The sequence below is a fragment of the Pagrus pagrus genome (genome assembly GCF_965226575.1).
Source record: "Pagrus pagrus genome assembly, chromosome: 15".
Lineage (NCBI taxonomy): Eukaryota > Metazoa > Chordata > Actinopteri > Spariformes > Sparidae > Pagrus > Pagrus pagrus.
Genome location: NC_140199.1, coordinates 2,085,622 through 2,096,044, shown reverse-complemented (window position 1 = coordinate 2,096,044; position 10,423 = coordinate 2,085,622). Strand labels below are relative to the sequence as shown.

Genomic DNA, 10,423 nt, shown 5'->3' with positions numbered 1-10,423 from the left:
TATGTATTCATCTTAAACTGGATCCATTATTGTTTCTTTTCTATGTCTTTTCTATATTTTACTCTGCACTGTAAAAGAAGCTCACTGACTTTCATTCTCAAACTGCTCCAAGGTAAATATATATACGCTGTCCAGTTCAGTAAATAGGACAGATTTGTCATCATGAGTGGTCACAGTGGTCCTCTACATTTGGACTCAAACTGCTGCACGGCTCTTTAAAAATCCATATTTATGAGTCCGGGTGCTCCAAGACAGTCTGGCCAGTGGCAGCCTGGTCTGCATGCACACATCGCCCTGTGTGCACAGCTGCATTGATGAGCATCAGTTGCTTCTAAAAGATAAAGAAACACAATAAACCTTTAGTGGCTGATTAGAAATTCATAAATTAAAAAGAGAATAGATCAGAGTAATGTGAGCGGATACCAGAACTGTGACTTGACTTCAGAGCAAAGACAAGTCTTGGTCTGCTGTTCTGGGTGTTATTTATCAGATTTTATTAGAAGCCTTTCTGAAATTATGTTTATATAGCACTAAATTGTTTTAATTTGCTGCTAAGGCAATCTCAACACCTCCTCTAGAATAACAACAGAGGCACAAGGAGTGTTTTTATTCATTCATTTATCCTTCGTGTTGTGGGTTAAATGACCCTTTTCAGAGTTTCTCCACGTTTTCTTTGTTGTCTTCCTCTGTACAGTCATCAAGTGATTTAATAAATGTAAAGACAGTTTTAATTCAGAGATCTGAGGTCTAACGGGCTTCAGTAAAGCCAGTTTAAAGTGAATATAAAATGCACTGATCTTATGATTCAAATATGCAAAAGAAGAAGCACAAAAGTAACAGAACAAGGATCTGCACGTCGATGTTATCAACAAAGACTTTTTATCATTCTGATCATGTCTCTGTGATCCTGTAATTCATGCCTACAAATGAGAAAATTGTTGGAACCAACTTCTGACAACAGCAACAACTGATCACTCTGTTTCCAATTTGCACGCTTGTTTATCACATTTATCATCCTTCAATCTTCATCAAGCTTTTGTTGTTGGTTCAGTCTGTCACAGGCGACGATTTCAATCTCTCCCTCAGCCTCTACTCTTTTACATTTAATACTTTCAGGTCCTGATTAGAGGTTGACGTTGTGTATTATTATGATTGACACTGTAGATTGTAAAGTTTTGCCTCCAGTTTTAAAAAAATGCTCTCAGTTCAGACACTGTTGGCCAAATCACGGAGGTACTTTAAAAATAACACAAATTGCCCCTGTTTGTGTGATTTGTGCTGTCTGAGCGTCCTGGAAAATTTGACACCTCTGAGTGCTGTGGGTGTCTGAGGTGCAGACGGAAAGTTCTGAAGAAGAGAAAGAGAGAAACATTAAAACACCTGGACTGAAGCAACAAAAGTTACCAAGAAGCAGCACAATAGTGTGCAAGTGTTGCAAAGTCATACTTATTTTTCATTTATTAGGGAAAAACTGCCCATTTCCATTGACATGCTGCATTGCCAGCCTCCACTCTTCTGGTTTGAGTCTTACCACCATGTTGAACCTGCTGCAGGGATTCGCTCTCATTCAGCCACAAACTGCATTAATGAGGTCCAGCGCTGATGTCGGGTGACGAGGTCCGGCTCACAGTCTGTGCTCCAGTTCATCCCAGAGGTGTCGGATGGCCGGATGCTGATCGAGGCCAGTTAATGATTTCCACAACAAAAACCTTTGTCTTCATCGAGCTGCTTTGTGTGTGAGGGGCATCGTCGTGTTGAGGACAAACACAAGCTGTTGCCACAAACTTGGAAGAACACTATTGTCTCAATACATCATTGTACTGTATGCTGTAGCATTACAGCCTGCTGTCACTCCCAACACGTCAGATACAGCAGCCACTCTAATGCAGGAGTATGATGAGCGAGACATGCAGGACTTTCCCTCTGGAGACCAGGGTTTGTGTCCAGACTGTGGCCCAGAGTCAAGTGTGATTTGTTTCTAAGTTATGCTATGTAAGTAAACTTATATATTATGATATTTTCCCAAACCTAACCAAAGCCGTTTTTCACAGTTTTTCCTGACCTTTAACAGAAAAGGGGAGGGTCAAGAGCTTGTCTGTGATTGGCTGGACAGTTTGTAACAAGGGCGGGTGATTTATTTTTTTAACTGAAGTAAAGTTAATCGACTGCTTCTCATTCTCTGTGGAGTTTCAGCTCCTTCTCTGAGGTTTTAAACTGATCTAGATTAAACAGACCTTTGTGAGCAACATGTCACGATAAAGAACAAATTTGCTGCCAGACATGATGAAATGAGCTCCTTATGTGACATAGTTGTTTTTCCATCAACGGGGACTTCAAGTCTGTGATCCTGCTGCAGCTGCTGTGCTTTAAGGAGGCCGACAGAGGTCAGATTACTTTCTGCTCTTTTTAATGCTGAATGATTCTAATTAGACGTGTGAGACACATCGAGACTGAGAAAATCACGCCAACAATCAGCAATCCAAGAAATAATCAGCGTATGCACATGTCGGCGAGCCACGCTGCTGAACACCGGCTTAGTCTGCGCTGGTATTTACTCCAGCTGTCTCATTTGTTTAAGCCTGTTGCACTTCATCCAGACTTTCCTCGGTCTTTATCCCCTCCTGCTATCACCGCCGAGGCAGAGGAGGCTGTAATATGTGCTGCTCAGCTGACAGGAACAGACATTTTACTGGGATAGATGGGCCTTTGGTCTTTCAGAAGACTTCCTTTATTCTGTCAAGCATATCTCTATTGTCATTTTCAATGAGAACAAAATTACACTGGCACAAACCCAGACAATATCAGAAATATGAAGTGCAGCGCTGTAGCCGGGATCTTAGAAATACTGAGTACAACTTCTCTCACCACAACTCAGCTCCCATGAGAAACGCTTAAAGTTTCCCAGGAAGTCAAAATCGATGTTTAACTGTTCTTATCACATCCTGTAAGTCTCTCTCGAGATCTCAACTACACAGCAGCATCAGGCCCAACAAAATCATTGTTTTGTAGGTATTTATAACACGTATCTATGCCAGTAACAGTCAACGAGCCATTACATGGAAACTTCTTCCCCCAAACCTTTATAGGGCACCTTTAAATTATATTCATTTAACTATTTAGTTACATTATCTGCCAATTCTCTCTCCCTGCATGATGGTCTCGGTGCACAGTCACCTTTAAGGACACTGGCTGTACAGAATCACAGTTTTGAATGTTGAAATAAATTCCTCGAGGACAAACAGCAACCTCACTGTCCTCAGTGGTAGCTCCAGTGCTGATTACATTATAATATGGCAGCTTAATTAAAGACAGTCTTTGGCCTTTGAGATAAACAAATGAAGGAAAATAAATAGATACAACAGGGTAAAGAGGGGGCGGCCTGACACGGATTAGAGTACGCATTTATTTACCTGAATGAGGTTAAAATTTACCCATCATCCACTTCATTTCAACAATGTCACATAAATCATGTACTTCACCAGTATTGCTCCCCCCCCAAAAAAAATTGAAGAAAGTTGTCGAATAGATTTTCTTTACTGAAGCAAGGAAATTCAGCCAACCTCTGTATTGGACCAATGCATGACTGCAGGTTTTCTAAACCCCAACTGACAGCAATTTGCCTCCTGGGAGAGATGGAGGAGGATGAGGATGAGGACGGTTGAACAATGATGAAATCAGGGAGGGAAAAGGCAGCAAAAAGATAAGAATGAAAATGACTTGGCTGGAATAAAAACTGACTGAAAACAATTTCTATACAACAGGTGAGGTGGATTAGGGAAGATCATTTGCAGGAATAGAAGTAAATGAATCATCGCTGGATGTTTGCTGCAGACACAACTGCAGAAAGCATAAGAAGAAGCTGAGGCAGAAAGTAAATCAGAGAGGATAGAAATAGTCGTGGATGCTGCAAGAGGTTTTTTTTGCTGGGAACTCTTTCAACCGATCGCCAGAATAAATGTTGGCATTATGTATTTCTGCAAAACACAGATATGTTAAGAAATGTTACATTTCTTTAGGATCAGGTTTAAATGTTACGTTTGTGGTTTGCAGGAAACATTTTATTCTTGAGACTTCGGTGGAAGTGAGTGAACTTGTGTTTGTTGTTTCGGGCACCACTCAGCTCTGAAGTCTTAATCAGCTGCTGCTTTGAACCTCGACTCACACTGTGCAGTCAGCCTGTCTTGAGTGGGAAGAAGAAGAAGGGGGGAGTCGCACAGCATGTTAGGTTTCCTCTAGGCTGGAGACATACTGTTTGATTTTTCTTTTTTCTTTTATGTAAAGTCCTTTGAAGCGTGCTGTGTGATACTGCCATTTGATTTGACTTTACTTGATAATCGATTAATTGTTTGAATCATTTTACAGTCAGTGGTTCCAGCTTCTCAGTGGATCTCGTCTGCTTTTCTTTTTTCTGTCTCGATTGTGAAACTGAATATTTTGGGGAGCAACAGAACACAATGTTGTAATGGTCAATTTAAATGGAAACTTTCAGATATTTTAATGGCTTGATCAACAAAATGAAGAAAATAAATCTGCAAATAAATCTGTAATTAACTTGTTTCAGTTTCAGCAATTGCAATAATTACAAGTGGGTTCATTTACAAGTTTGAGTCTCCATGTCTCACAGACACCTCTCCAACAATCAGAGCAAAATTTATAAAGTTAATAGAAGAGAATTTTCTTTTAACATTGCTGTGAAATGTTAAACTCACTAGAACTTGGGATATGTTTCTATTTCCTGAAGCATTCACAACTCATAAATGAGTCAGGGATCTTGGGATATTTTAGTCTTTCACTTGACTGTTTATTCTGCGACATATCTGAATTTTTATTTTGTTCTTTTGTGAATATTTTTGGTCGTCAAATATAATGCGAAACATTGAACTTTTATTGCATATCCATGCATATGCGTATATGCACCCATATCCCAATATCCCTAACTAATATTGAGTAGTGTAATACTTGTGCTGAGTTTTTTTAAAATCAAATACGTAAAAGAAACTGTTAAACTGTTAAAGATTTAAAGAAAGTGATAGGCAACAAGGTGAAATAGAAGAGGGGGGATACACATGGAGCAAAGAGCCACAGGTTGGATTCAAACCCTGTTCACTATAAAAATGACAAAGCCTCTGGATGTGAGGAAAGAGGAAAACACTCTGCCACTGAGCGGCTTGGACAGCCCAATAAGATAAATGAACATCAACAATAAACATCAACAGGTTCTCTTTCTTTGCTGCACCCCTCTGGTTAAGACACACATGGTTCAGTCCTCACCTGCACTCACAGGCTGCACACACACTGATTGATTCAGGTGTTCAGTTGTGTTTTCCTACAATTAAGTCAAGTTAAAGGAACTGAGGTTTAAACTGAAGGACGAAGGAACAATTGTTGACTGGATGCAGGAAAGGTACGTTTGCTAAATGTGTTTTAATCCACGTTAAAACATGTTTGTGTTGAGTGAACTGGGGAAGGACTGAGGAATGACAGCTGCATGGAGGACCAGAGATTCACAGGACTGCAGTGTGAACGTCTCCACAAAGCAGCGTGTCATGTTGGGATTTGAGGCTAATATTTTAAAAAGGTGTGTCCTTCACATACAGAGACAGTCACAAAGAGACTCCAGGACTGAGAGCAGTCCTCCACCTGAGACTGAAGACACGTCGGTCAAGGTGAGCTCACAGGAAACAGGAAGTATGGTTGTTTTTCATCTTTTTGATTATGTAAATGAAATGAAGTTGGTCATAAAATACAAAAGTTTAGCAGCATCAGTTCATCAGAAGTGTTTTTAAAGAGTATTTTTAGGTTTAACAACAGAAAAATCTCTCAGTGGATGATAACTCTTGTAAATTCAAGTGAGCTACATAAGTAAACTGAAAGACTAAATATATATGATATAGTTATTCTCAGGTAATGAAGAAGTTCTGTTTATATTTGCTGCAGACATTATAATCTCTACATCGGTGCAGATTCTTCTCACACACAGATACGGATGGTGACTAATCTGCTGTTGTGTTGGAGCTGCAAACAAACAGGTCAGTCAGGTTATCAATCTGAAATATGTAGATTTGTGTCAGTGCCAGTACATCACCATGGTTAAGTGATGTAGTGCGTGAACCTGCAGGAACCGGCATCTCATGAAAAATGAAGCCCGGAGCTCCAAATATGCATTTGTTTTACAGTGCCGCGCCATGAAAAAGAGGCGAAGGCTGTTTCTTAAAAAAAAAAAGGTAGAATCTGCAGACGTGTTCTGCTCATTTTATAACAAAACACAAACTGGAGGCGGCTCTGGAGTACACAAAGTTTCAACTTGTGTTTATAATGTGTTGGAGCAACTGACTAAAGCACAGGAATGTGAACTGATGAGATGTTGACGGACTGTATGAGCAGAAAAAAGAGATAAATATTAACTCTCTATCTTCTTTGCACGTTCAAAAAGACGTCTCCTGTCCTGTTTGTTTCACCTCTAACAACGAGTGTGATGTCGCAGTAGGGAAAATAATCCTGTGGGTTCATTTCCAGATACAATTACTGTCGATGTGCACTGAACTATTACCTGTCATCTGAGGAATACGTGAGCATGAAATACTTTCCTCATCAGCATCCATAACTGCTACATGTAGTAAAAGGTTTGCAGCAGGTTGATCCGTTAGCTGTAACTTTTTGTGCTGTGGTGTTGCATTTTTTCCCCCGTAAACAGCAAGTAGTATGGGGGGCAACAAAATGCGTCTATAATGCATGCATCCTCTCTAGTGATGTATGTGTATCATATTCATGTCCATTGTTCATCAGTAATCATTGCTTTCCACACAAGTCAGCAGCATTAATGCCACGTTCAGGTCCTGTTTTGTCAAGTTGTTCAACGGTCTGATGCCAGAAATCTGACTTAAATGAACAACAAATATGTTGAAATCATCAGGCAAGAAGTAAATATATCCATATGATCAACCTGTCTACGTGATGTATCTCCTGCAGCGTTGGGAACGTAACATTTTTTTAAACTTCTTTACGGGTGGACGAGGATCACTGGATGCACTTGGGTCTGTGGGACACACCAGGTGATTCCTTCCAGGAAAAAGGAAACATTATTCCTCAGATGCTTTTCAAAGGAGCCTCTAAAATAAGAGACGGGCCTCGTCAGCACGACGTGAAGCATTCATTGTAGAAATGCAGCACGTGAACGAAGCCGTCCCTGAAGTCGGGAAACAGACACACTGCAACTCACTTCTTACCTGTGACTCTGAAGATGTTTTCATGGATCATGGATTCAATATGTACGGAAATAAAAGATTTATTGCAATTAATCCTAATTAATGTTTTGCATGTGATTGACAGCATTAACTTCTCTCATCAGTGGCTCCTTCTGCTACATTTTAGGTTCATCTGTCTGCATTTAAATCTCACAGTCCTTCTGCACCAGATGGATGAAGTGTCTGGCTGTGACAGACTTGTAATGCCCGTTCTCTAATGTAATTCCCCCCCTAAAATGTAAATCCAGTCATTATGTACTCGCTCCCTATGCTGATGGAAAGTTGGATAAAGTTTCTTAGTTTAAGATTTTGGGATGAACTGTCCCTTAACGCTCTGACACATTATTAAGCTTAGTTAAATTTTTTGTGGAGGAGAGAGTGATCGCCTTAAGGTTCTCTGACAAATTATTTAAAAGCACAGAGCTGTGAAATACAAAAAGCTCACTCGATTAATGGAGCTGTCTGCTTTTCACTGATGGCCGGACCTCTGACTGACAGCAGCTCGAACACAGTAGAGCTTCAGTAAAAGATCTGTTCAGTTGTTAGTTGACTGATCAGGGGCGTATTATTGATGTGAGATCAATTTTATTTCAAGTGTGAAATTTCAGAATGGTGTAATATTCAGTATTGTTCTGTAAAACTGATGTTACTGTATTTCTGTGTTCTCATATTATGCTGGTTTCAAGTCCAGTAGGAACTCAGTCTTTCACACATGAGTAATTTAGGTAATTGCTGTATATGTGTTAATTTTTCTTTTCTTGGCACACAGTTCTTCTAAGGACTCTACTGCTGCTGAAATTTACACTCATAATAAGACAACTAAAAGCCAATTGACCCACTAGTGTCCCTGAGTGGCTGCAGTGTTAATTAAACTCCTCCAATACAAGAGTGTTAGGTGGAGCAAACAATATACTGATGATCAAGGTCGTCTTAGAGCCGGTGGAGCTAAAAATGTGAAGATTGTCCAGTTATGGTGTCAATAAAACCAGTAATTATCCTCTGGAGAGGAGCAATGTTTGCTGTTATTCTCATGAAATTAAAATTAAAAGATCTTGTGTACAAAGTTTTGTATTCAGAGGATTTAATAGATATTTCCAGTTTTCCAGATGGACCAGTGAGTTGGTTTAAGCTGCAAAAGGGAATAATAACTGGAGACTTTCCATCTTAATACGTACCGCTTTCCTTGACAATCTGGCTGTCAAATGTTGAGATACCGTGCCAAGGACTACAAGTGTTTGACATACAGGCGGATCAACCGCATTACACCAATGATGATTATCAGGCGTTGCCAGAATTAGAAAGCAAACAGAAACCCCCCCCCCCCCCCCCACATGGTTTCTAAATTCTTTTGTAATACAGATAATTGGGCAGTCTGATCAATGCCGATCTGGATCGTAAGCCGCCTGGTTAAAATTTCTTGCCAAGTTTGGAAAATGTGGCTGTAAGAGGGGGAAGGAAATCTAAAAATATGTTTGTTAAATAGAAAATACAGGAACAACACAAACAGTCGGTGCATGTAAGTGCATGTTGCACAGAGAAAATCTGTCAAAACAGTGAAAAAGTGTTTTTTAACCGCTGGATGAGCTGCAGTGACAGTCGTTTAACTCATCATTGCAATGACAGTTAACCAGTAATGTGCACTTAAGTGTATTTGATGAACCCTGCCTCCTTCAAATTATGTTTATATATTACTAATGTGTTCTCCTGACTGCATTTGGATTGGAAACGTAATTGCTTCCTGGAATTTATTCCGTCGCAATGTTTTTCTTTCTTTTAGTCCCACCTGCCAGAGACCAGCGTTAGTAACAATTTGATCAAGGTAAGAGACAGACCGTTGTTTTACATTTAATAATAATAATACCATGTCATGCGTCATGCCTAGGAAACAACTGAGTGGATCGATTTGTGTGTGTTGCCAGACCTTCGTCATACGCTCGCAGTTTGGTTAGTTTGGCAAGAAAACTTAATTCATGTAGGAGACGTAACTTTTTACTATATTAATAAGTGGAAGTAACTCACCGTGGACACGAACAGCTGTCTCCTGGGTGACAGTCCTGGGCTTGTTTAACTCAACCATTGTCCTCACCAACTTCCTCCACATGCAGACTTTGTCGCCCTTTCCAATAATTTACCTGACTTCCTCCTTTGCTGCCGTGATAACAACTATGGCCACCATCGCCTAACAAACATAAGGATGGGTCGTAATAAGCTGATTTCGTAGTCAACCTATGTGGTCGTGCCTTAAGTCACTTGTTGACTTATTGAGTATTAAAGCAAGACAACAGTCTTTTTGCTAACTTATCCCCGTGCTGTGAGTCTCTGGCCAGAAGCATACAGCATTTTTAACCATATTTTAGTTGTTAATAGCAGATTGCAAGAATGAATAGCTTTGGGAAATTTATGTATCAAGTTATTTTAGTATGCTAATCAATCAATCATCGTGTTTGTCTGCGTTGTCACCGTGTTGATTCAGTCCCTCGCTGGAGGACGTTGTTGTCGTGATAAAAGTTGAGTGAGATTCAGCTTTTTTTTCTTCTCCGGAGTCTATTTTTGTGTCAATGCTGTGTTTGTCACACGGTGCTAACGTCTGCCTGATCACGCCTGCAGACTGTGGTGGTTGTTGTGCTCAGATGTCTCTGTGAGTCTCGGGAACTAAAAAGAGCGCAGCTGCTCGTGGATCACAGACATCTTTGAATAAGAAAAGATGAACCTGAACTTGTGACCTTGTCTGCCGCCCTGCTGATCCTCATCTTATTCTCTTCTCCTCTGAATGCAGTCTGTCAGTGTGGATGACCCTGAATGTCTCTAGAGCCCATTTTGTTTTACAAGCAGTACACCTTCAGCTAGGGTCAACCTTACAGAAACACATTGTAATTGCTTTAATTGAGCACTTGTGGGTATTCTTCAGTAAATACCCCATTCAGACAGTTGGGAGGGTTTTAATTTAACAAAATGTGCAAATCACCAAGGTTTTCCTGCAAATCCGCAACAAACTCATCCGTCTACTGGTACCGTCTACGTTTGCTGTCACATTAATGTGAAGCTTATGGAGTTCATTTTAATTATGTCACTCCACATTGTCTTTCAGGGATGTTTGTCATCTTCTTTCTCGTCCTGCTGATGATTTCACTCTCCTTTTTAATGTTCATTCTCAGCTCACAAAACGAGCACAGCACAGG

At 40.2% G+C, this 10,423-nt stretch overlaps 1 long non-coding RNA gene across 1 annotated transcript; it reads left to right on the top strand.

Moving 5' to 3' along the window:
• Positions 1-5,295: 5,295 nt before the first annotated feature.
• On the top strand, positions 5,296-7,289 carry LOC311270900. Its single transcript, XR_014624311.1, has 4 exons — positions 5,296-5,404; positions 5,598-5,666; positions 5,938-6,029; positions 6,970-7,289. It is a non-coding gene; the product is annotated as an uncharacterized lncRNA (long non-coding RNA).
• Positions 7,290-10,423: the final 3,134 nt, after the last annotated feature.